This window comes from Polypterus senegalus, chromosome 1, assembly GCF_016835505.1.
Source record: "Polypterus senegalus isolate Bchr_013 chromosome 1, ASM1683550v1, whole genome shotgun sequence".
NCBI lineage: Eukaryota > Metazoa > Chordata > Cladistia > Polypteriformes > Polypteridae > Polypterus > Polypterus senegalus.
The window spans coordinates 307,340,215-307,367,224 of NC_053154.1; positions in this window are offsets into that span (position 1 = coordinate 307,340,215).

Here is a 27,010-nt window from a genome sequence, read left to right on the forward strand (position 1 = left end):
TTAATAAATAAATAAATGCTGAAAAGAAATTCTTACCACATTTGTTATTTTTCCATTTTTAATAATTCAGAGGTGACTAGGACAGGTATTAACTTTCAAGTGTCTGATTTGCCCACCCTGCTGCTGAAGTGTATGATGTGGAGACTCTGGTCTTTTTGGTTTTTCTGCAGGGACACAAACTGATTGAAGGAAAGAAAAAAAGAGAAGGAAGACGGCCAGTCGGCATCCTAAATGAATCCTTCACTGTGTGCCATGTGCCTTTTGCAAATGTCAAATAAAATTGAAATCGATAAATATGTGTGTTCTTTCAGTAAGGCAGTCAAGTCAGCACCATAAACTTTGTTTTTTTTCATGAGCAGATAATAAATAAATGGGAACACAAATAAATAAATAATTACAAGGAGTCTCCAGAAAACATTTTAACACTAAATTACATGGAACTTCAAGCCATGCCGCGACAGAGGAATTTCTGCCATAAATAACAGGCAGGTCTGTACACCAAGATGCCGTGCCGTATGACTTCTACATTCAATTTGCTCTCCCCACGTAGAAATGTCTTACTGTGGAGGGTACACAAAAGCTGGTTTACTCATTTTAAATGGCAGTGGTTAAACTCTTTATATTTTCATTTGAGCCCACTCATGTGCTTTATGGCAGTGTGCCTAAACGGGCCTACGGCAGGACGTCCGTCTATTGCAGTAAACATCAATGCACCAGTCCACCAGGCTGTATGTCTTAGGGTCCAGAGGTTGTGTGTCTGCTTCCCCGCCTCTAAACGTTCCTTGGTTTCTCACCTCAGCTTAGTTTGCTCCTGAGACCTTCTGTGTTTTTAATAATTTTAAACCCTATTCAGACAGGATTAGTTTTACACCAGGAGATGGGGTAAGTTACAGTAGCTATTACCAGAGGACTATTAGAATTTTAGTCCCCTCTGAATTGCTCATGTCAGTAACCTTTTACAAACTGCATGCTCACATCTCAGTAAATATTACAGAGGTTTTTACCTTCTATGAAAAATCCATAAAAATGACCACCAGTTAAACAAGACCCAAGACAATCGACATGTCAGTATAATTGCATCATTTGAGTGATTCAGATGGGTTTAAAATCATAATGGCTTTCTGGGAATAATTACTTTATTGAGTGCCTGAAGTGGACAGAAATGGTGCTGAATAACGAAGGGTGAGGTAACCCCTTGGAGGTCTGAAGGTGTGCTGATATGCAATACTTATACTGAAACAGAGGGCCTAAGGGTTCTCCTTGGAGATGTGAATTTACAATTTATTTCTTGTGCAGCCCAAAATCACACAAAGATATGCCTCAATGAGCTTTAACAATCCCTGTTTTTGACAGCCCCTTGGTCTTGATTCTTGAAGAGTACATGAAAAATCCCCAAAAAAAGGTTGCAGGTAAAACAAATGAAACAAATATTGGGAAGGGCAACTTTAAGCGTGCAACAGGTACGACAACTCTCAATGTAAAATGCATGAACAGATTTCAGCACTCTCTAAGTATAGGGTGGTCCAGATCTAATTATGCAATTTTAATTACACTATAACTTATTAAGTTTATTACATAAAAAATCACCCAAAAAATCCCAGACCATCGAGAAGTGTGCGAACTGACGAGATGAAGAATCGTCATCGCACTGAACTGGAATCATCCCCACATAAATCAAAGTCATCCAGATGATCTGGATCTGCATAATTAGATCTGGACTACCCTGTACAGAACTATCACATATAAGGATACCGATTTGTTAAAATACATCAAAAACAAAGTAGAAACTAATTAACATAAATGAAAAACAGCAACATCTGTCCATCAGCATGCTGGAATTCTATAAGGAGGCAACAAAAGGATACAAAGTGGAGCACATGATATTATTGATCTTGACTCTCAGAAAGCATTTGATAAGGTACCACATGAGAGGTTGGGCATCAAATTAAAAGAAGTGGGAGTTCAGGGTGATTGTAGATGGGTGCAGAATTGGTTCAGACACAGGAAGCAGAGGGTGATGGTGCGAGGAACCTCATCAGAATTGGCCGATGTTAAGAGTGGTGTCCCACAGGGATCAATGCTATTTTTAATATATATAAATGATTTAGAAATGAATATAAGTAACAATCTGGTTAAATTTGGTTACATAGTTACCTGAACATTAGAACATTAGAACAATCTAAATGAGAACAGGCCATTCAGCCCAACAAAGCTCTGGGGGTAAAAAAACATCAAGTTGAGTTTTGAAAGTCCCTAATGTCTTAATGTCTACCACACTACTTGGTCGCTTATGCCTGTTGTTCTCACTGTAAAGAAAAACCTGCCAATGCTTGTGCAAGATCTACCCTTAACAAGTTTCCAGCTGTGTCCCCGTGTTCTTGATGAACTCATTTTAAAATGCAAGTCTCAATCCACTGGACTAATTCCCTTTATAGTTTTAAACTCTTCAGTCAGGTCACCTCTTAATCTTCTTTTGCTTAAACTGTAAAGGCTCAGCTCTTTCCTCATAGCTCATCCCCTGTAGTCCTGGACTCAACCTCGTTGCTCTTCTCTGGACCTTTTCTAGTGCTCCTATGTCGACTAGATTACTGTAATGCACTCCTCTCTGGACTACCCAAAAAAGATATAAATCGTTTGCAACGAGTGCAGAATGCAGCTGCTAGAATCCTAACTAGGAAAAGAAAATCAGAACACATCACACCAGTCTTAGCGTCACTACACTGGTTACCTGTGTCATTCAGAATTGACTTTAAAATTCTGCTTATGGTTTATAAAGCCTTAAATAATCTCGCCCCATCTTATATATCGGAATGTCTGACACCTTATATTCCAAATCGTAACCTCAGATCCTCAAATGAGTGTCTCCTTAGAATTCCAAGAACAAAACTTAAAAGAAGTGGTGAGGCGGCCTTCTGCTGTTATGCACCTAAAATCTGGAATAGCCTGCCAATAGGAATTCGCCAGGCTGATACAGTAGAGCACTTTAAAACACTGCTGAAAACACATTACTTTAACATGGCCTTTTTATAACTTCATTTTAATCGTAATTTAACTTAATCCTGATACTCTGTATGTTCAATTCATCATAACAACTATTCATGGTGGCTCTAAAATCGGTACTGACCCTACTCTCTTTTCTGTTTCTTTTCCGGTTTTTTGTGGAGGTGGCCTGCCCACCTCCACCTACTCAAAGCTTCATGATGCTCCAACAGTGATGGACGGATTAAAAGGAAGAAGTCTACGTGACCATCATCATCATCAAGCCCTTCCGTGAGCATCCTAAATCCAAAGAGGACTGTTTCATTTATGTTAGGTAGAATGCCCAGAGGGGACTGGGCGGTATCATGGTCTGGAATCCCTACAGATTTTATTTTTCTCCAGCCGTCTGGAGTTTTTTTTGTTTTTTCTGTCCCCTGGCCATTGAACCTTACTCTTATTCGATGTTAATGTTGATTTATTTTTTATAATTATGTCTTTCATTTTTCTATTCTTTAATATGTAAAGCACTTTGAGCTACTGTTTGTATGAAAATGTGCTATATAAATAAATGTTGTTGTTGTTGTTTTTGTAGCCTGGAGATGAAAACTGCACACAAGAATCCAGATGAGGCCTCACCAGTGTGTTATAAAGCTTGAGCAGAATCTCCTTGGACTTGTACTCCACAAATATAACCAAATATTCTGTTAGCCTTGAAGTTGGATGCAAGGTTTTTGTGGCACAATTTTTACCCAAAGACATCACAATTTTGGTCATTGAAGGAGAAATGAATTGGAGATCCATACGTGAAACTTTCAATGTGTCAGAGAGAGCCTCATGTTGGCTGTGGATCAGAAGAACAGAACCTTGGGTTTGCTGCTGTTAGCTTCTTGCCAGATGGACACATGCAGGAGTCTGATCAGCTCCCTGGGAAGGCAGTGTGATGTTTAAGGAAATTCCCAAAGATCTCAGGGACATCACTGAAGATGCTGAATGTGGCCAGCTGTGGCACCAGAAGATGTACACACACACACACACACACACGCACACACGCAAACTGCTTTAGAAACTTTTTTCTTTTGGCATATTTATTTTAGCAAGTGCTGAAGTTACACTTTACTGAATAACTCCATTTGATTTGTTCTTTGTTTAGAACTGTAACTAGATATATTTTTTGATTGAAGGATTATTTAAAACTAGCCAATCCACGGCGTACCATACGCCGCATAATCAGGCCGGTTTTTTAATGATTTTTAAGCACTGGGAGAAAATTAACATTTGAAAAATTGGTAATGTAATAAATCAGCAAGAAAAGCAACTTTGTAACAATGCACGGAACAAACCAACACACAATCGTCCGTGACTGAAAACTAGCGGACCACCATCGCGCCTTCTCCTGCCAGACGGAGGGATGAGGCTGGATGGCACTCAGCCGCGGAAGGTGGAATGGGGGGAGAGGAGAAGGACGTCTATTCCGCTCCCTCTGTCATGCTAGTCTGCTGATTTCTCATTCAGTATGCACTGCCTGCTCATGTCACCAACTCGTCACTCGAGTAATTGTCGTCTTTAGACAGTCCAGATGCACCTGTGACTCATGTAGACTTTTCATTGCTCTGTGCGGTTTTGGCTGCTTTTCTATATATAATCCACCAAGACACCCGACCACGGTAGTAGCGAGGTTGGAGGGGGTGTGTACAAAGGGTAGGGATGTAATCAGTGAGAGCGTATGAGTCGCACCTAGTGGGAATTCCACAGTTTGCAGCCCGAATGGAGTTCAACGGCTTACCCACGCCTCTCTGCACCGGGTAGACACACGCTCAATGTCATGCATAATTATGTATTGCATGCTAAACACTTCTGGAAAGACATGGTTGTCTAAAACAGGTTGGTGTGAGAATACAACAGTAAGTGAATGAAAAGATGGAACTCTGGAGAGAGCAAAATACAACACAATAGTGAACCGCGGCATAACAAACGCTGCATAATTATTTATTGATGGTTGAACGCTTCTGGAAAGACACAGGGACACCCCTCACAAACTGTTCTACATGCTGCATACAGCGATTCACATCTGCGACAAACAAACTGTTTTACACACTGCATACAGCGATTCACATCCGCAACATAATTTTTCCTAGATGGTCCTGTCGCGTCCACCCTCGCACTCGAAGCATACACACTGCCTGGTCATGTGCCCAGTCACAAGCCGCGTCCACCCTCATTCTCGAAGCATACACACCGCCTGGTCATGTGCCCGCTCGCAAGAGAAACTCAGGGAGAGCCGCCCACCAGCTACCTGTGTGTGTGCCTCTGTCTGTCTGGCGCGGCTTTCTCTTGCGCTGCCTCTGTGTGAACCGGTCAGGCACAGAGAAGGTCAGCTGCTGAGAGAGCGTCTCGACTGTTGCAAGGCCTACATTGGTGAAGCAGGTGAGGCAGTAATGAAACAGAGGTACAGGGCTTATTGGTTTTTAAAGACTGCTTCCTTCATTGTGTTTTAACCTCAGTTTTAAAGGATTGTTTAAGGATCCCATGGGATATCCTCGCAAACTGTTTTACACGCTGCATATAGCGATTCACTTCTGCAAGAAACATGCCTCTATGAACAGTCAATGTGACTCAGAGTTGCATATGGACTCTACGACAGACGAACATAAATGACGCCGGTTTTCCTGTGTCATCGCGTCTGAGTGGGTGGGCGTGGTTCTGCGAGTTGTCGTCATATCCAATGGTCTTAGAGTTGGTGGGCGTGGCTCCTTCCTACGTGCGCCATGGGCGTCTTACTTGTCGGCGGCTTAGTGAATCCACGCCCCTTCTGGCATGCTTTCCATGGGTATCTTTTCTTAGTGAATTATATATATAGATAATACCTACTTTACACCCTATCTGCTTACTCTGTGCCTTCAGAATGTTACAGTTTAAACAGGAGTTTATCCCTGAATCAAGTTTCTTATTTGTCTTCTTAAGTTACTAATTATATTCATAACTAGCAGAATACCCGCGCTTCGCAGCGGAGAAGTAGTGTGTTAAAGAAGTTATGAAAAAGAAAAGGAAAAATTTTAAAAGTAACGTAACTTGATTGTTAATGTAATTGTTTTGTCATTGATATGAGTGTTGTTGTCATATCTAAATATATATATATATATTGTCACAAAACGAGTCAAAGACAGAAAAAGGTTTGGGGCAGCCACCCATGTAATTTGGTATCCTGGCTGCAACTTTGTTTTCTTTCTAATACCAGCACTGAAGTGCTTACAACAGAGTCCAAAACAAGACTGACACAGAAGGGAAAAGGGAAGGCTTTTAAAGGGGAGACAGGAAGTGAGGTCATAAGGGTCGGGCACGTGTTCATTGTTCATTGGTTTAGTCCCGGATGTGACATCAGGGGGGCCGGAGCTGGCAAGGTCTGTCTCCATTGGCTCGGTCCCAGAAGTGACGTCCAGAGAGACAGGTGGAACCTCCCGGGTTAGGTCTACAGGGAAGTGAGAAAGAGAGTTAGTGCGCTCTGCCACATCCCGGCATGGCTCAGAACTGCCTTCACTCGAGCCCTTTAGCTGCCTCCCATGCGCGCGTGTGTGACAAGGCCCCCCCCTCAGCCCAGACCCGTGGGTCGGGCGACCTTAACCGAGAGGTCGTAAACCCGAGAGAGCATCGGCGTTGGCATGGAGAGCACCCGGCGATGAGCGGCGAAAACTTATACGGCTGCAGGTCAAGAAACCACCGGGTGACCAGCGGATTCGACTCCTGGTGCAGGGCCATCCACTGTAGAGGTGCATGGTCCGTGACAAGGGTGAACTCACGGCCCAACAGGTAGTACCTCAGCTGAGTGATCGCCCATTTAATCGCCAGAGCCTCCCTCTCCACCGCCGCATACCTGGTCTCCCGGTCCAACAGTTTCCGGCTCAGGAACATGACGGGGTGTTCGACACCATCGACACTTTGGCTCAGCACGGCTCCCAGGCCTGTGTCCAGCGTCCGTCTGGAGGATGAAAGGCAAAGAAAAGTTAGGTGCCATCAAAATAGGTGCGGACGTAAGGGCCTTCTTCAAGTCACCAAATGCAGCGTCTGTTTTGCAGTCCATACCACAATGTTGGGGCCCTCTTCTTTGTTAAATCAGTCAAGGCGCGCTTTCTCCAAAACCGGGTACAAACCGGTAGTACCCGGCTAACCCGAGAAAGGCTTGGACCTGCCGCTTGGTTCGCGGACGGGGCCATTTCAGAATGGCATCAATTTTGGAGCACTGTGGCCTTACGGTACCCGACCCACCAGGTAGCCTAAATATTTGGCCTCGCTTAATCCAAAGAAACATTTCTTGGGATTAATCCGAGCCCGCCTCACCAAGTGTCCGTAATACCGCTTGGACATGCTGTAGGTGTTCCTTCCATGTGCTGGAATAGATGACCACGTCATCTAGGTAGGCAGCACTGTATGAGTTATGAGGCCGAAGCACTTTGTCCACCAGGCGCTGAAAGGTTGCTGGAGCCCGTGTAACCCAAATGGAAGGACACGATACTGCCAGTGTCCGCTAGGGGTACTAAGCGCGGTTTTTTCCTTCGGAGTCCGTTAAAGGAACCTGCCAGTACCCTTTTGTCATGTCAAGTGTGGTCAGGTATTGAGCCTGTCCAAGCCTCTCGAGGAGGTCGTCCGCAGCGTGGCATTGGATAGGCATCAAATTGGGAGACTTGGTTAAGCCGGCGGAAGTCATTGCAGAACCTCCAACTCCGTCAGGCTTACCGGCGAGCACAATGGGGCTGGACCAGGGACTATAACTCTCCTCAATTACACCTAGTTCCAGCATGCGCTTGATCTCAGTTCCACTTCAGCCTTTTTGCCTCGGGAAGGCGGTGCAGGCGTTCTCGGACAACAACCCGGGCTCTGTCACAATGTTGTGCTCAATCAGAGAGGTCCTTCCGGGTGTTCACTGACTACCTCTCGAGCGGTCCGGATAACTGTTTCCAGCTCCTGCCGTTGCCTGGGTCTCAAGTCTGCGCCAAAGTTAAGGTCGTGTGTGTGGCGAAGAGTGGCGGGGCTGGCGGAGGAGGGATCAGGGTCCCTGTCCTTCCACGGTTTCAGCAGGTTCACATGATATACCGCTCCTTTGGCGGCGATTGGGTTGACTCACCAAATAGTCGACCAGTCCCTTCCTCTCCTTAACCGTAGGGGCCCTGCCAGTGGGCAAGCAACTTAGAGTGGGAGGTAGGCACTAGGACCATGACCCGATCTCCGGGTGGAACTCCCGAAGAGGCGTGCAGCGGTTGTAGTAGCGAACCTGTGCTGCTTGAGCCTCCTCCATGTGACTTTTAAGGACAGGCGAATCTTTCCAAATCTATCGCGTAACTGCGCGATATACTCCAGTATGTTAGTGGTGGGAAGAGCCTCTTCTTCCCAGCCTTCTTTCAAAATATCCAATATGCCCGAGGTTGTCGCCCATACAGTAGTTCAAAGGGGGAGAACCCGTGGAGGCTTGTGGGACTTCCCGATAGGCAAAAAGGACGAGGGGGAGGAGCTGATCCCAGTTCCTTCCATCCTCGCTGACCACCTTACGTAGCATTTGCTTGAGAGTTTGATTAAACCTCTCTACTAATCCGTCGGTTTGAGGATGATACACGAGGTTTTAAATGCTTTATTTTCAGTAATCTGGCAGTCTCCTTGAACGTCTCCGAGGTGAAGGGGTCCCCTGGTCTGTCAAGACTTCTTTGGGGATCCCCACGCGCGAATACCCTAGTAATTCCCGTGCGATGGCTTTAGAGGTAGCTGGCGCGGAACACTTCGGGTATCGTGTAGCATAATCCACGAGGACTAAAATGTACTTGTGTCCTCGGGCTGAGGGCTCTAGAGGTCCCACCAGGTCGACCCGATTCTGTGGAAGGGCGTCAATCAAGGGAATAGGAACAAGAGGAGCACGGTCCCTCCTAGGAATCTGTCGCAGTTGACACTCCGGGCAGGAAGCGCCAAAGCGGCGAACCTCCTCATTAATTCCTGGCCAGTAAAACCGAGCTTGATCCGCTCCAGAGTTTTTTGGTGCCCAGGTGGCCACCTAGGAGGTGGGCGTGTGCTAGCTTCGCAGACCTGCCGGAAGGTGCAGCGGCACTAGCAGCAGCCTCGTCTCCTGCCCGTCATGCATTGCTACACGGTAAAGGAGGTCATTATCTAACACAAAGTAGGGGCCCTGTGGCATCGACTGACTAGTGCGTTGGCCATTGACAAGGACCACTGCATTTTTTACAAACTTCAGGGAGTCGTCATTCCATTGCTCCCTTTTGAAAGAAGCCGGCGTCTTTTAAATTGAAACCGCAACACGGAGAGAGGGTCAGCGCCGACCTCAATGGGCGTGGTTTCCTCCCGCTCCCGCTGGCGTTGGTGGATGGCGTGTCAGCCTGCGGCGGCCGGAGTTGCCACGTCAGCCAGGACGGCTGCTTCACCTCTCTCTGCCGGCTGATTACACGGCGTGGAGGCAGCTTGAGACGGTTCATCTCCGTCCATAACGAGGCCCAACTTAACCCGGGAGTGGTATGTGTCTCGCCGCTTTTAATGTCAGACCAGTCCCGCCCTAGTATCACCGGGTGCGGAGGATCAGGAAGGATTGCCACGGTTACTTTCTGGACTGATCCTCCGTAGCTAATGACACAAGCGGCGGTGCTGTACCAGCGGGTTTCCCGTGGACACAGGTTATACTGGTCTTGAATTTTAGCCATTGTCGCGGTAGCACAAAGCGGCGGGCAACAATGGAAATGTTGCTGCGGAATCGAGCAGAGCGGAAGTTTTAAACCGTTAACGATCACCACGTCTGTATGCGGGACCGTCAGCGGGTTTGTCAGAGCACACCAAGCCCTCCACCCTCCTCCCTCCACCTGCATTCCTCCTCGCCTCCAAGCGGTTTGCGTGCCCGCGGCGCCGCGGACGCCGATGCAAGCTCCGGGTTATACAGGGAGGGGCTAGGTCTTGGGACATACCCGGCTGAGTTTGGCAGAAGGGCGGTTCCGCTCTCCCAGAGTGTGAGGCCGCCCTCTGTGTTTCCAGAAGCTCTATGAGCTCAGACATGTTCTTAAACTGCACGCCCCAGACCGGCTGGGTGAAGCCCTGGGGAAGTGCTTTCAGGAGCAGATAGCACGCTACCTGCTCAATGACCTGGTGGGGCTTGTTTTCCAAGGGCCGTAGCCACTGCCATACTTTTGCCCATAAGGACCAGGCTTGTTTACTGGTCGGCCTCTCAGGGTCCAACCTCCACTTCGTTATTTTACTCACCTGCCAGTCTGGGGCACCCCAAGGTGGTAAAAGGGGCTGTGGTTTCACTGGGGGGCAGGCACTCTCCCCCAAGAGAGCATACTGAGTCCCTCTTGTCTCCCCCCTGGGCAGCCCAATTCGGTGAGCCCCACCCGCACACTCCCTGGCCTCTCTAGACGGCCTAGTTCTGCGTGCTGGGAGCGGAGCCCGCACCGGGTCTCGCCGAACCACGGGGCACCCTCCCCGCCTGAATACTCGGCCCGATACGCTCCCACCTGGGTGTTTTGCAGGTCCTGTCCCCTTCTCTTCTGGGACTTCTCCATCCTGCCGCTACGCCACTGTCACAAAACGAGTCAAAGACAGAAAAGGTTTGGGGCAGCCACCCATGTAATTTGGTATCCTGGCTGCAACTTTGTTTTCTTTCTAATACCAGCACTGAAGTGCTTACAACAGAGTCCAAAACAAGACTGACACAGAAGGGAAAAGGGAAGGCTTTTAAAGGGGGAGACAGGAAGTGAGGTCATAAGGGTCGGGCACGTGTTCATTGTTCATTGGTTTAGTCCCGGATGTGACATCAGGGGCGGAGCTGGCAAGGTCTGTCTCCATTGGCTCGGTCCCAGAAGTGACGTCCAGAGAGACAGGTGGAACCTCCCGGGTTAGGTCTACAGGGAAGTGAGAAAGAGAGTTAGTGCGCTCTGCCACATCCCGGCATGGCTCAGAACTGCCTTCACTCGAGCCCTTTAGCTGCCTCCCATGCGCGCGTGTGTGACAATATATATATATATATATATATATATACACACAAACACACACATATATAAACATATATATATATACATATCCATACATATATACATAGACACATATACACATATATATACACACACATATATACACACAAATACATATATATACATACACACACATATATATAAACATATATATACATACATATCTACATACTGTATATACATATACACACACACACACAACTATCGTATATGTTCAAGTTCTATTTAAATTTTAAATAGAAGGAATTTTTATTTAGTTGATAGAATATTATTCCAGAATAAATCAACTCAAACCTTAAATAACTATATAACTATAATATTTTGCTCTCCATAAAAATATATCCTGTCTAAATTATACAAGTTAGAAATAAAGTAAATGTTAAAAGAACAAACATTCAAATTTCTTTACTCTTTTGTAATTTTATATAAAAAATAAACTTACATTTTAAATATCCCAAAAGATTTTGCTTTCCATAAAAATATATCCTGTCAAAATTATACAAATTCAAATATGAACATGCTGCATAACAAAACCTGGAAATATAAATAAAATGTGTTCCTTTCAGCAATAACAAATCAAATCATTCAGTTGTCTTTGCTCATATGTCATTTTAGAGCTGGACGCCTGGCATCTTTTTTTGGCCACAAGTTCGTTTCTGTTTGGTGTGAGGTTCTGTGTTGTGGAGATTCTCAGGATGGATTGCAGGTGCTCATCAGTGAGGCGACTCCTGTGTGCTGTTTTGTTAGTCTTCATCACTGAGAAGAGCTTCTCACACAGATATGTGCTACCAAACATGCACAAGGTTCGAGCCGCATGTAGACGGACTTTTTTTGTTCTTCGAAGTCACCAAAGCGCCGTGCAAACTCAGTGAGCTCACTTTATCAGCAAAGTGCGTATTTGGGAACACCGTTGTGCTGACTTGATTCGACATTACTTGGCAACAGGGAAAGTGGGGCAAGTTGCACTGGTGCATTTGTGTCTCCCATAAAAGTAGCTTCACTTGAAATCACTTTGTGATTTTGCACGGGTAAAAACGTCTGCTAAAGTGTCAGATTCTTCTTTAACTCTTCTGCTTTCTGTATCTTGTTCATTTCATTCAGGTCTTTCAGGTTATCTTGATGTTTTGTCTCATAGTGCCGTCTTAGATTAAATTCTGTAATTACAGCCACATTAGCTCCACAAATGAGACACACGGGTTTACCGGCAATGTCAGTAAACATATACTCAGCCTCCCATCGGTTTTAAAGGCTCTATGTTCAGAATCACCTTTTCTCTTCGGCATCGTGTGGGCTAGCTTCGGAATAACTTGCAGCAAGTGTTCGGCAAGGCAGTTGAAGCGCTGCATTATGGGATCTGTAGTTTGTTGTATTACCAGCGCTTCATATCCCCGGGCCATTAATAACAACAATATATAAAATGATCTCATGGGCCGGATATAATTACACGCCTGGCCGGATGTGGCCTGCGGGCCTTGAGTTTGACACATATGGACTAAATAGAACTTGAAAAGATATATTTTTTCAAATGTGATCGCGCAATTCAGATCAAGTTGACGCGCACTACAGTACATCGAGCCCGCGTGCTATTGTGGTTTTGCCTGCGTGTCTCAATAAGTCATCCTCCCCTCGCTCTTACTTTTTTACCGTTCATCTAATGAATACACTGAGTATGGCTTTACCAAAACAATCATTGATCTCGAATAAAGTATCCATTATTCATAAAGCTTCAATTGGTGATCTGTCTTTCTGCGTTAACCGCATATTTTTTCATACGTCCCAAACCAAGGGGATGCGAGGCTAAAATGTATCGGGAAGCGCGCGTACATACTCAGTGCATCCCCTCTTGGGAATCGAACCTCAGAAGCCGGCGCTACCTCTACTATTGTGCCACGGTGTGTGGTTTGTCTATTTGAGCGTAGCAGTATAATTCAGTTTTTGTTCAGCACTCTTTGGAACTGTTGCTTTTTGTCTGCGCACTGTGTCAGTTTACGTGGCTGAATATGGTTTTATATGTCACTCGCTCGCTTCTAATTGTTTCGCTGCCTTCTTAATTATATAATGTATGTTTTCTTCAGTGGTTTTTGTAGCTCTTCCTGGTTTTCTACGTACTGCGTGATTACGTGGGAGGCGTGATGATGTCACACGAAACTCCCCCACAACTTTCGAGCTCAACTCCATTACAGTAAATGGAGAAAAATAGATTCTAGTTATGACCATTATGCGTAGAATTTCAAAATGAAACCTGCCCAACTTTTTTAAGTAAGCTGTAAGGAATAAACCTGCCAAATTTCAGCCTTCTATCTACACGGGAAGTTGGAGAATTAGTGATGAGTCAGTCAGTTAGTCAGTGAGTCAGTCAGTGAGTGAGTGAGTGAGTGAGTGAATGAGTGAGTGAGTCAGTGAGAGCTTTGCCTTTTATTAGTATAGATATTGATTTGTATTTTCTTGAATTATGTAAAATCATATTTTTATTTGAATATATGTTCTTTCATTAATTAATTTGTAAACATTGTTTTCCATATTTATAAAGCAGTTTTCTCTTACGTCCCTGGTGCTTTGTGGGTGGTACCCCAGGAGGCGGGGCCACCCTGACATCTCCATTCCTGAGCCTTCCCTCTGGTTATTTAAGTCCAGCAAAAAGAAAATGGAGTTCAGGAGTGGTGCATGGAAGTTGTGAAGGAGTTGAGCGAGTACTGTTTTCTTATGGGATTTACTTTTTTTTCTTTTCTACTCTATTCTTGGATTATTTGTTCTCATTGTGTGTTGAGGCTTATTTTCTTTGATGATAGGCTTTGGTAGAAAGGTATGAAAATGCATTCTGATGTCTTTTGGGTATAATTTTTTTCACTGGCTTCCAGTTAAAAGTGTTGGCAGCCTTTTAATTGAATTTTATTCAAGTTATTGGTACGTAGGCACTGCTGCAATCAAGTGATGTCCTCTATGTTTAAAGTATTTTAAATGGGCTTTTTGTAGATCTCCGCATGCCATCCCCCTGAGGAGCTTACACATAGTCTTAGCGTTGGCATCTCCTCCCATATCTCCAATGACGTTCACGTCAGCTTACTAACAATTCTGAGTTGAGCCAAAGTGGGTGCATATTTGACTGGACCCTGCAAAGGACTGGCATCACACCCATAGACTTGTGCTCAGTTTTCTCCCCAACAGACTGTGCCGGTTTAAGAGAGTTAATTTATCCTGAAAGAAGAAACATAAAAGAGAGCAGCTATTAGCAGATGTTCTGACAGCCATTGTTATCATACTCTCCTGATTTGGAGCATTTTTGATACTTTGTTGTGTTTAAAACCCTCATAAAGCCACCTCCTCCGACGGTCTGAAATATCAGAAAGGAAAGTAGGGCAAAAATTTCTTTGTCAGCAGTTTTGCAAAAAAAGTGATGCCAGAGCATTTTTACCATCTGCTTTGAGAAAAAAATACAGACATGTGTGCACATTTCAAGGAACAAGCGTCAGCCAAACAGAGGACAGGACTGCAGGTACGACTCACTAAATCAGCGTGCCATTCTCCAAGTCTAGGCTCTCCCTTCCTTCTTATGTCTTAGATTAAGATTTATTTCAGGATATTAATGAGGATTTTTGCCAGTTTATGCTCATTTGTGATGAATTGTCTTTTACGTGCTGGCCTTTAAGCAGAGATTTGGAGGAAAAACACAAATCCATTTTTATATTACAGATTGTTACTATAGTTACTTGGGCTCCAGAGTAATAAACTGATGAGCGTGATGCAGGAGAGGGGGACATTTTATTAAATTTTCGTAAAGCATGGCAAATGCTGTGTCTGATGCTGCCGGAATAGACCCCAGATCACTGAAACCTTTAAATGGATTAAAAGGATTTAAAAAAAATGAATGTATGGATATATGGAATCATATACCTGGTGGTCTCTTCATTAGTCTATCTGCTGGATGGTCCATATAGTCTGCTCCTCCAAATTACCAAATCAAGGGACTGCAAGAATGTTTTCACTTTTTATTTATGGGTTATTGAGTATAAATTGATGGGCAAAAATGGAAAATGTACCCATATCATTTACCCAGCCTTAGTGAGTGTGGGAGTGGGAGTCACGGTGGTAGTCATGGTGTGCTCCCTTTACCACCAGCCATGTAGTTTGTCATTGCCAGTGAATAAGTCAGACAGCAACACAGGATTCATTTTATCTTGTTGTAGGACTGGGATTTGTGTGCATGACAGGGAGACACCCAATACCCACCATATACCCCTCAGACATCTAATCAGGGGGCATCTAGTAGTTGTATCAAGGATAAATGAAGGTGAATTAGAGAGACACAGACCAGAGGATACAAAGATAGACAGTACTTTATTAAAAAATAGGTGATATCAATGACCTCTTGTGTGTCTGTCTGCGGAGAGAGTGTCGACTTCGTCGAGAGGTTTACTTACCTCGGCAGTGACATTCATGTCTCTGGTGACTCTTCCTTTGAAGTCAATAGATGGATTGGGGGGGTCATGAGGTCACTGGAAAGGAGTGTGTGGCACTCTCGATATTGATGCAAAAGAAAGAAGGTCTTTAGAGACCTGGTGCTTCCTGTCTTGCTATATGGTTGCTATCCAGTGACCTGCGATGAAGACTGGACTCCTTTGGTACTGTGTTTCTTCAGAGAATCCTTGGGTACTGCTGGTTTGACTTTGTGTTGCTCACGGAGTCCCGAATGAGGCACATTACCTACATTGTGAGGGAGAGTCAGTTATGGCACTATGGCCATGTGCTGCAATTCCACAAAGGTGATCCTCATTGTTGAAGACCTGAGTGGCTGGACCAGGCCACAGGTCGCCCACATAATGCCTGGCTGCGGCAGATAAAGGGTAATTTCCATGAAGGTGGGACTTGACTGTGTGTCGGCCTGGGGGGTTGTCAACCAGGATCCCGAGCTGTTTCATTGTGCGGCGAGTGCAGCAATGAGTTAAGTAAAAAAAATCACAGAAATGAGTTAATCAATTTACTGATTATGTGTGTGAAATAAACGATAGAAAGGAAAGAAAACAATTCAAAAACTCAGTAACTCCATTCTTTTTTCCTTCAACCTTCTTCAGGCTTCTCAATGGGAAACACGACCTCTCTAAATCAACAACATTCATCATTACAGCATTAATTAGTGTAATCCAGTTAATACAAGGCGTCATGGTGAGGTGGCAGCATTGCTCCCTCGCATTAAGGAAGCTAGGGTTAATGTGTGGGTCCTCCCTGCATGAACATTGCATGTTCTCCCATGTCTGTGTGGGTTTTACTACACTGTGCTCTGATTTCCTGCTACAGTCCAAAGACATGCAGGTTAGGTGAACTGGCGATCCTAAATTGGCACTAGTGTGTGGTTGGGGTGAATGTGTGTGTGTGTTCATCCTGAGATCGACTGGCTCCCTGTCCAGGACCTGTTCCATCCTATCATCTGATAATAGCTGGGATAGGCTGCAGCTTCCACCATGACCCTAGTCTGGATTAAGAGCCTTAGAAAAAGGAAATACTAAATACAGAAGAAGTACACAAACTAATTAAATGGACTGGCCCCTTGTCCGGGGTTTGTTCCTACCTTGCGCCCACTGCTGTCTGGTTTCAAATTGACTGACTGACTGACTGATGACTAACAATGAATACTAGTCTTAACTTTGGTCCTCCATTCCAGCCCCCATTTCACCCTAGTCTAGGTGTTGGACTGTAAATGTCCTAGCTACCCGTATTCCCCTGGGCTAGCTTGCTAGTAAATTACAGCTTTGGAAATTCTGCTACAGGCTGCCATTGTGCTAAGGTCATATCTGATAAATAGAATGGCTTAAACATTTATATTTTTAGACATTAATAATTTAAAAAATGACAGATATTTTTTTCTGTTACAGTATTCCCTTTGCAAATGTACAGTGGTCACTCCTGAATGGCCTCATCCCTCTAATACACCATCCTGCAAACAACTACTTTAATCCCACTTTTTTGGGCCTGGTATCTGTGAATGTTCTGCGCACCATCTGACATGAATCTTCTTGGGATAGGAAATTGTTGCTGGGTCCGTATTGAGTGCATCAAGTCATTACTGCCCCTTGGTGGTGCAACTATATCTCTGTGCCACTGAAAATGAAGCAATGTCTCCGCAGTCTCCTGGATCGTGGACTACCTAACCAGGTAATATGAGTTTTTGAGGGTAAAGGACTGTGTGTCAGAGATGGTGGTGTAACACAGGAGCACCTCAGGGAACCATCCTAGCTTCCATTCTGTTTACTTTCTACACAACAGACTTCCAATAAGATACCAGCCCTTGACATTTATAGACGTTCTCAGATGACTCCTTCATCATAGGCTGTTTTAATAGCAGAGATAAGTCGGAGTATAGGAGGCTGGCAGAGGACTTTGTCTTGTGGTGAAGGGCAATTCACCTGCAGCTCAACATCAAAAAGACACAAAAGTTAGTGGTGGACTTCCAATAGTTCAAGAAGCCCCTGTGACCAGTCATCATCCAGGGGGAGAAAATGGAGGTGATACATAGATACAAGTATTTAGGGGTCCAAACGAGCAGCAAAGTGGACTGGAAAGACAACACGATGGCACTGTATAAGAAAAGCTAGAGTGAACTGTACTTCCTGAGGAAACTTCGGTCTTTTGATGTGTGCAGCAAGCTGTTGGAAATGTTTTACCAGTCCATTGTAGCCAGTGTGTTGTTCTACAAGATGGTCTCCTGCGGAAGCAACTTGAGTTGAAGTGATGCAAAATGCCTGATCAGCACCTTCACAGGACTGACTCTAAACACTCTGGATGCTACTGTGGAAAAGAGGATGGTAGCAAAATCTGATGCCATCATGAACAATTCAGCCCATCAACATAAGGGGGCACTTTTTTGGAGTAGTTTTAGCCACAGCCTCATTCCTTCACGATGTAACAAGAAAAGCCTCTGGGTATCTATTCTGTTTGTGACCATTAGGCCGTTCAAAGCTGTCCCTTCCTTCACTCCTGCCGGAAGCCGTAGGAAAATATTACAAACTTCAATTTATTAGTTATTTGTTTAAGTAAAATATATATATATATATATATATATATATATATATATATATATATATATATATATATATTGTGGACGCGGCCTGGACACAGACAGGCGGACATGTTGTTCATCACCACCACAGGTTTATTTGCAACTAATATTTACAATAATCAGTCAAGTGCACACAAACCTCAAACACAGTCCTGGCCACACAATGCCTTCTTCTTCGTGCCGCCTCCACTCTCTCTCCTGCTTTGTCCTGCTTCCACCCGACTCCAGCCTCGAATGAAGGGAGACGGCCCTTTTTATATCATCCCGGATGAGCTCCAGGTGTATCCCGGCATTCCTCCCTGGACACGCCCCAGTGTGGCGGAAATGCCGGCTGTTCTCCCTGAAGCTCTCTGGGTGTCCCTTCTCTTCTTCCCCCCAGCACTTCCTGGTGTGGCGGAAGTGCTGAGGTCCAGGGTCCCCAAGGCATTGGGGCGCCCCCTGGCAGTGACCACGGGTCCCTACAGGGTTGGGCTTCCAAGCCCTCTACCCGTGGCCCCCAAAGCAAGCAGGAAGGCAGCCCCCACGTGATCCAGGGTGGGCATTGACCCTCTTCTGGTCCCTCAAGGTATCCCTGCCGGGTCGTTGTCCCTGGCATCCCTGACAATATATATATATATATATATATTCAAGGCATTCGTAGTCTGAATCACAATCTGACTGTATGGGTGTTTACCTACCAGGTAACGCTTGTGGTTGGTCAGCAAGTCGGCTAACATCCGCCATGGTGCCCTCTTTCAATAAACAAACCACACGCCGTGGCACAACACAAGAGACTTTGCCTCTATCGCTGACGTCCAAGGTTCGATTCCCGGGAAGGGGTACAGTGACTGTGTGCGCCTGATGAGCCCAGAATTAGGACAAAACACGTGCCACGTACTGTTTGCACTATTTGACAGTAAAACTATTTCAACCATATATATATATATTGCTTTATGCAATAAAATTTTCCCATGGGGATCAATAATGAATATATAATCTAATCCAATGTAATCAAATAAGGGATTGTGTCTCCTCTAACTTTAAGAAGGCCAAGCGAAACTACTCTGCCTAAATGGAGTTACGTTGTCTACCAGTTGCCCAGAAATATTTAAGAGGGGGTCATTTTAGTCCTTCCATGAGTTTTCAATTCTCTAGGGGTCGCCAAATCATCCAAAAGCTTGATGTCACTCATTTTGAAATTATTACAACGAAGGAATATGATCTAACAAAACAGTATGTGTATCCGTTCAAATATACATTCATACAAATTACAATTTTTAAACAACAAGTCATTGCCTAATATAAGCAAGTCCTCCAGGATTTGGAAAGGACTGGGGGATAAAACATTTTTGTTGTTTCTTCCTGTTTTCTTTCTGCTATTTGTCCCTTGTGATTTCCTAAAAAGACAAAATGGATGGGTCACCAAGCCTCCTCAGCATCTGCATTTGATGCAGTTTTCCAGCTTCATTTCAGGGCCAGTAATTGAGGTGACTGCTGGGATGTTACAATGATAGAAGACGCCTGAGCTGTGGACCGAGCAGGCATGACAGGGACAAGTCAGTGCTGAATGTCCGACCCCACACATCCGTAAAAGTAGTGAAAAATAAATTGGAAATCTTCAGCTGCAGCAGCCTCTCATTTATTTTGTGCATTTCTAGGAAAATGCAAAGCCCGCCAACAGGCTTCCCCTTGGGAATTTCAGCCTCCAGTGCCTCAAGCTAAAGAAATAAAATTCTTAAGTGTAAATGAATTGTATTAATACTTTTTAGGAACACACTGACTATCCATCCCTTCATTTTCTGATTTCATTGAATGCGTTAGAGGCTTGCTAGGACCAAGCCAATGTGGGCAAAGTACAGACAACACACAAACACTAGCATTATTCCAGATGGTTTGGACCCCATGCAGTTTGCTTATAAACACATCAGGTCTACAGAGGACACAGTAGCCTTTGTACTGCACACCATCTTGGAACATCTGAATAAAAAGATCTCTTATGTCCAACTATTATTTGTAGACTGCACCTCTGCCTATTATTCGGACTGATCATCAAGCTCCTTGACGTGGGTCTTAGTGCCCTCTCTGTTCAACTGGATCTTGGACTTTCTGACTGGAAGACACCAGCACGTATGGACTGGTAGACTCTCCTCTCCCCACACTGATTCTGAACACTGGCACCCCTCAGGGCAATGTACCATGACTGTACAGCAAGATAAGGCTCCAATACCATCGAAGTTTGCTGATGACTCCACCATCACAGGCCTGATCACAGATAATGATGAGACAGTCTATTGAGAGGAGATTTAGCTCCTGTCAGAGTGGTGTTAGGACAATAACTCCTCTCTGACCGTCAGCAAGACTAAGGGGATGATCATTGATATGAGGAGGCAGCAGGTAAATCACACCGTCATTTACATCGGGGGCAAGGCTGTGGAATGATTCAGCAGTTATAAACTCGTGGGGTTACCATTACCACTGATAAACATACTACAGCGATCACCAAGACTTTACTTTCTCAGACATTTGAGGAGGGCCTGAATGTCTCCAGCAGCCCATATCAACTTTTATGCATCCATCCTGACAAGCTGCATGGTGTGCTTGTATAGCAGAAGTTCAGCCAGGGACTACAAGACACTGCAGAAAACAGCGTAGATCATCGCTGGGACACGGATACCTTTTCTGCAGGACATATATACCAAGCACTGTCTAAGAAAAGCAAAACGAATCTTACAGGACCCCAGTCACCCAGCATGGAGATCTTTCTCTTTTCTTTCATCAGGCAGGTGCTAATGAACTACTAACACCAAAAGAACTCCTTCTACCTTCAGGTAATAAGGCTGCTCAACTGTCATATGTTATAAAGTGTCTGTAATCAACTGAGCGATTAAGTGCCACGTCTTCTGTGATTCTTGTGTACATAATGTTATGTTTGGTGTTATTTATTGGATTTACTGTTAAGACTTAATTTTGAGTTTCTCTCTTCTTGATGTTTTTTTGTTGATTATTGTATCTGCAAGGAATATTACGCATGTAAGAATTTCACTGCACATTGCATGTATGACAATAAAAAAAGACCTTGTCCTTGACACACTAAGCCTAGTGTAGAGATATTTCATTAGTTTTGTTTACTTTTTAACTAAAATTCAGTTTTCTTTTCTTGTTTAGGTATTTGTTTTATATAGTGCCTTTCCATTTTTTTTTTATTTTAATATGGTGTCATCTACCTATCAATTTATCTTTTGTCATACATGCACCCTTGGAAGGCTTATAAACAGATCAAAAGAGGGCAATTCCATGCTGGACTAGGGGAGGGCAGAGAGCACTAATCCTTTCTCTTTTCCCCATGCAGATCAACAAAGGGATATTCCGCCTGATCTTGAGGACGTCACTTTCGTTTCCAGGCCAGATGACATCACTGCCAGTTCTGGACCCAATGATATCACTTCTGGTTCAGGGCCCGATGACATTATTTCCGGTTCAGGTCTCAGTGCTGTCACTCCCCCCCCCTCCATGTTTTGTCCGATGAATCAATTCTGTCTTGAACTCGAACCTGTAAAGACCTGTTTTGCTAATTTTGTCTTTTTTTCAGCCAATTTTCAAGTATATGGGGTGGCTGCCCCAAACCTTAAGTGAAGTCTGTTTGAATCATTTCACACTATCTATCTATAATTTAGTGTTTTCTAAACTTTCTATCTATCTATCTATCTATCTATCTATCTATCTATCTATCTATCTATCTATCTATCTATCTATCTATCTATCTATTGTGAACGCTGGCCCTGGCACAGACAGACGGACAGCATATTTTCAAACCACACACTATTTATTTGCATACACTATTTACAGTTCGTGCTCACGTGCACCCCCAGTGCCTTCTTGCACCGATTTCCCCAAAGTCCAGGCCCACAGTCTTTTGTGCCTTCCTGGCCACCTCCAGTCCTTCCTCTTGCTCAGTCCGCTTCCTCCCGACTTCCACCAATGACTGGAGGGAGGCGGCCCCTTAAATAATGCCCCCGGATGAGCCCCAGGTGTTTCCGGCCTCTTCTCCTTAGCCACGCCCCAGCGTGGCGGAAGTGTCGGCTGCTTTCCTGGCGGCTCTCCGGCGCCACAAAGTCTTCCCCGGCACTTCCTGGTGTGGCGGAAGTGCCGGCTCCCGGGATAATTAGGCACCGGGGCGCCTGGCGGTGGCCACGGGTCCCTACAGGGCTGGGCTTCCAAGCCCTGTACCCGAGGCCCCCTGCCTAACCAGGACGGACGCCCCCACTCAGTCTGGAGGAGGTACAGCCCTCCTCCGGTCTTCCAAGGCGTCCCGGCCGGGCTCCATCCCCGGCCAAAGACCACACAGGGTAAACCGGCATCGGGGCGCGTGACCACGGGTCCCTACAGGGCTGGGCTTCCAAGCCCTGTACCCCTGTTCCCCTATATAACCAGGACGGACGCCCCCTCGCGGTCTGGAGGAGGCACAAGCCCTCTCCCGGCCGGGGACCACACTATCTATCTATCTATCTATCTATCTATCTATCTATCTATCTATCTATCTATTGTGATCGACGGCCAGGGATCTTGCCCGGACGGGACGCCCTTTTGAAGCGAAGACCAGAGGAATGGACATATTACCAGCAGTACCTCCCCTGAGGCACAAGAGGGTAGCCCCCTTGGTTTACATCAGAGCCACGGAATTGGAGCTTAGAAGCTCAACTCGGTGGGGGTCCATGACTACCTCCAGGATGCACCTGGACAGCTCCGGAGTCTGGGCACGCAGCAGCCAGAAGAGGAGCTGAGTTCCTATGCTGAACTTCTGCTACACCTGGAAGTGCTGCTGGATTTCAGTCGGGAGACACTTGGACAACTTCCGGGAGCAGTATAAAGGAGGCCACCTCACTTCATTAGATGAGCCAGAGTCAGGAAGCAGTGGACAGAGCTTGTGGGAGAGGAGTGGAGGCGGTCAGATAAGAAAAGAATCGGACAGGACTGAGCATTGGGGCAGGTTGGTGCACCGTGTTGTGTGTGCAGGAGAACTGCAAATAAAAAGCGTGTGTTTTTGGACATTATTGTGTCTCAGTTGCTGATCTTCTACACATTATCTATCTATCTATCTATCTATCTATCTATCTATCTATCTATCTATTATATAGTGCCTTTCATTATCTATCTATCTATCTATCTATCTATCTATCTATCTATCTATCTATCTATCTATCTATCTATCTATCTATCTATCTATCTATCTATCTTATTTTGCAACTTCAACGTCTGCCTGTCTGTTTTTCCACATATTTGTGTGTGTGTTTAATAAAAGCATTGCAATTAATCTGGCCACTAACTGACTGGTTTCTGCAATTTTTTTTATTTCAGAAAACCCACAACATGCCATCTCTTCATGGCTGAGACACCAAGTGATATCATAAACAATCATCTTTTTAATGGATAATAAAGTGGATTTTTTTTCACAATTTTTGCACATAACTTTCTGTAATTAAAAAAGAAGCTGGTGGGAGGCACAGTAGGGGATGGAAGGGGGTGGACATGTAAGGTGGGTACACAATGGTGAGCGGTGCCAATGCCATGCTGAGTTTTTATTTATTCATGCAGCACAGCCATCACGATCAACTAAACACATTTCCAGGATGAATGGTAAACATGATTTCGATCGGTTCCAAAGCAGTAAGTTTATGTTTATCACATTACATATAGCAGAGCAGAAGTGCCAGGCAAACTGAGTTTGTTAAATGCTTGTAAATGTGGAGCTTGTAGGGCACCCCAAGTGACTTCTGGTGCTCTTGGACCAAGCGTGCCTCAATAAGCCCAGGAAGATGAGGGGCGAGGCTTTTATTAACAGAGAAGCAGTGCAGCACCATGCATGGTGTTCATTCATTATTAATGCATGCTTGTCACGGCACCTTACTATTTCCTATTCAAGATACGTGATGAGCAAAACCTGCTGAATTCAAGATCAGCAAAAACATGGACATGTTCATGAATTTTGACAAACTCTGTGAAATGCATTAAAGTCAAAGAGGAAGAAGAAACTGAACTAGCTCTGAGTAGATTATAATGCCCCAGGGAAGCGTCTGCCAACCCGATTATTATGTCTAAATAGTGACCTGAGCCGTGAGGCAGCAGTGCTAACCATGTGTATCTCTGAAATTAAATTATACTCCGAGTCCACACTCCTCCCAGTCCTTTATTTCTTTCTGCATTTCCAGAGGTTCAGGCACCATAACTAACCGACCTTCACAGAACCTGACATGCCACCAATCAGCATTATATTCTTGGGGGGCTGTTCCAGTCACTAAGCGATTTGAACCTCATAGAGATGACTAAGACATCTTAATTCAGCAGTGAAGACACTTGTACAATTAATCTATGCAGAACAATTAAGTATTTTCATAATATTCTCATTATGATCAGCTAATGAACCCCTGAAATGAAAATACTGCAATCGGGTTGTGAAATCGCACACATCTGCATATGCAGTAAATTATTTATGCATTAGCAAAGTAAAGCGCACAGCAATGTAAAGTGTGAGCAAATGCATGAAAGTTGAGCGTATGTGTGATACAAATCAGGTAGGTAGCACAGACCAGGTAGTGTCATCCCCATCCAATATGGCCGCTACAGCGCTGTGATGTCACACTGGCTTTGCAAAGCATCAAGGGGAAAAATAGTTTCACTAAGCCAGCTGCACTACAATTTTTAAGGGAACATTTTGACAAACAAGGTTACTGGTGAACCCAGCATATACACTGCGAAAAACACTTCGACAGATAACAGTGATCAACACTGCATAATCATCTCACTTTATTTAAGAATGTGTTATCTTTAAATATGGTATGTGGCTTAATTTTAGCAAGTTCTAGAACAGTTCTTTTGGATGTTCCCGTTAGGGGTTAGTAAGTCTCATATAAATGTGAAGAAAAAATGCCCTCACAGTTAGAAGCCTGATTTGCTGACAGACGTCTCCTATGGCTTGACTGACTAAGACAGCCATTTTAGACACTCTGCAGAGCTTAAGGGGAAAATGCTGTGAAGAGAGCCAAGTAACACTAGCAAACACCTTCCTCTCTAGTCACTTATGCGGCCCTTCCAAAAGTAAAAAGAGCCATAACAAAAAAATCACAAAAGTTAGCAGAGTCCTCACATTCACAAATAAAATTCCTAGCCTCAGCCATGCCAGTCACCAGATATGAGCTGAGTCTTTATGTTGTGATTGGGTGGATTGCAGCCTGTGAGTAATCAGATTAGGTGGTGATGGAAAGAACATCCCAAGGCCAGTATGCAATCTATCCATATGGGTGTAGTAGCTCTAAGGCTAAGGATCTGCATTGATATCCCGAAGGTTGCCAGTTCAAATTCCTTTTACTGCCTAAAGAGATCCTACTCAGCAACCTGCAATTGCTCCAGGGGTCCTCTACAATGGCTGTCCCTGTGCCCTGATGGTGTATCTGAAAACTAACAAATTCCTAATACAAAAAATTGTATAAAGTGAGCTCAAAAAAAATCCTAAACTTCAGTACTGTGAACATCTCATTCCACCTGTTAGATCTACTGGATTTTTCAATGGCAGTTTAAACAATTCAACTGTTCTTAAAGTATTAGACACATTGTTTGAATACACAAACACTTTGGCCTGATAGCCGTTGCTCCTGGGAATATCAATATTCATGTCTTATAATTGGCAACTTTTCCATGCATTGCATAAGTAGTAAACTGGTATATCCTGACTACATTATTATTAGTGTTTGTTAATGATCCTATTTCCCAATACCCTTGCAAGTATTTTAGAATTTTGGCACAGTGTTGTGAATTCATGCTTGAATGTAATTTTCCTACCTTAACCTTTTTCCATGTTTCTGAATATAAAGATTCAGTCAGTCAGTCATTTATTGTCCAACCTGCTATATCCGAACACAGGGTCACGGGGGTCTTCTGGAGCCAATCCCAGTCAGCATAGGGTGCAAGGCAGGAACAAACCCCGAGCATGGCACCATCCCACCTTAGGGCACATACACACACACCCACACACCAAACACACACTAGGGACAATTTAGAATCGCCAATGCACCTAACCTGCATGACTTTGGACTGTGGGAGCAAACCGGAGCACCCGGAGGAAACCCATGCAGACACGGGAGAACATGCAAGCGAACCAAGGTCTCCTTACTGCTACCACTGCGCCACTGTGCCATCCCTAATATAAAGATTTCAATTATTAAATTATTTTTGTTATTGCTTTGTTTTACGACTGGATATATTTACCACAACACCATGACGTTACAGGCAGGGAGGTGACTGTGGTTTGCCAGGTAAAAGGAACTGGTGATGTTATTGGAGTGACAACATTTAGGCAACTGTCCAAGATGACTACTTGTGCTATTTTACACTGCTCACAAAAATTAAAGGAACACTTTTTTTATTGGGCCTGGCATGAAATCAATTAAACCTGTCTGATAATTTTCTGGTTGGTTAAGCAGCTGAGGTCATTGTTAATCACTTTCAGCTGTATTGGTGTTCATGGACTTAACGGCAGGTGCACTAAAGTGGCAACAATTAGAAACCCTCAAAACAGGACTGGTTTTACATGTGGAGGTCATTTCAAGTTTCTCCCTCTTGATCTTTTTTGGCTGGTTTTCCACTTGTGCTAGTTTTTGCTTGAGTAATTATCTCTACTGGCAGTATGAGGCTATTCCTTAACCCTACAGAAGTTGCACAGGTTGTCCAACTTTTCCAGGGTGGCACATCCACACGTGCTGCCTCAAGAAGGTTTAATGTGTCTCCCAGCACAATCTCCAGAACATGGAGGAGATTTCAGGAGACTGGCTGTTATTCTCGGAGAGCTGGACAGGGCCGTAGAAGGTCCTCAACCCATCAGCAGGACCAATACCTGCTCCTTTGTGCAAGGCGGAACAGGCTGAGCACTGCTCGTGTCCTACAGAATGACCTCCAGAGGGCCACTGGTGTGATTGTCTCTACCCAAACAATCAGGAACAGA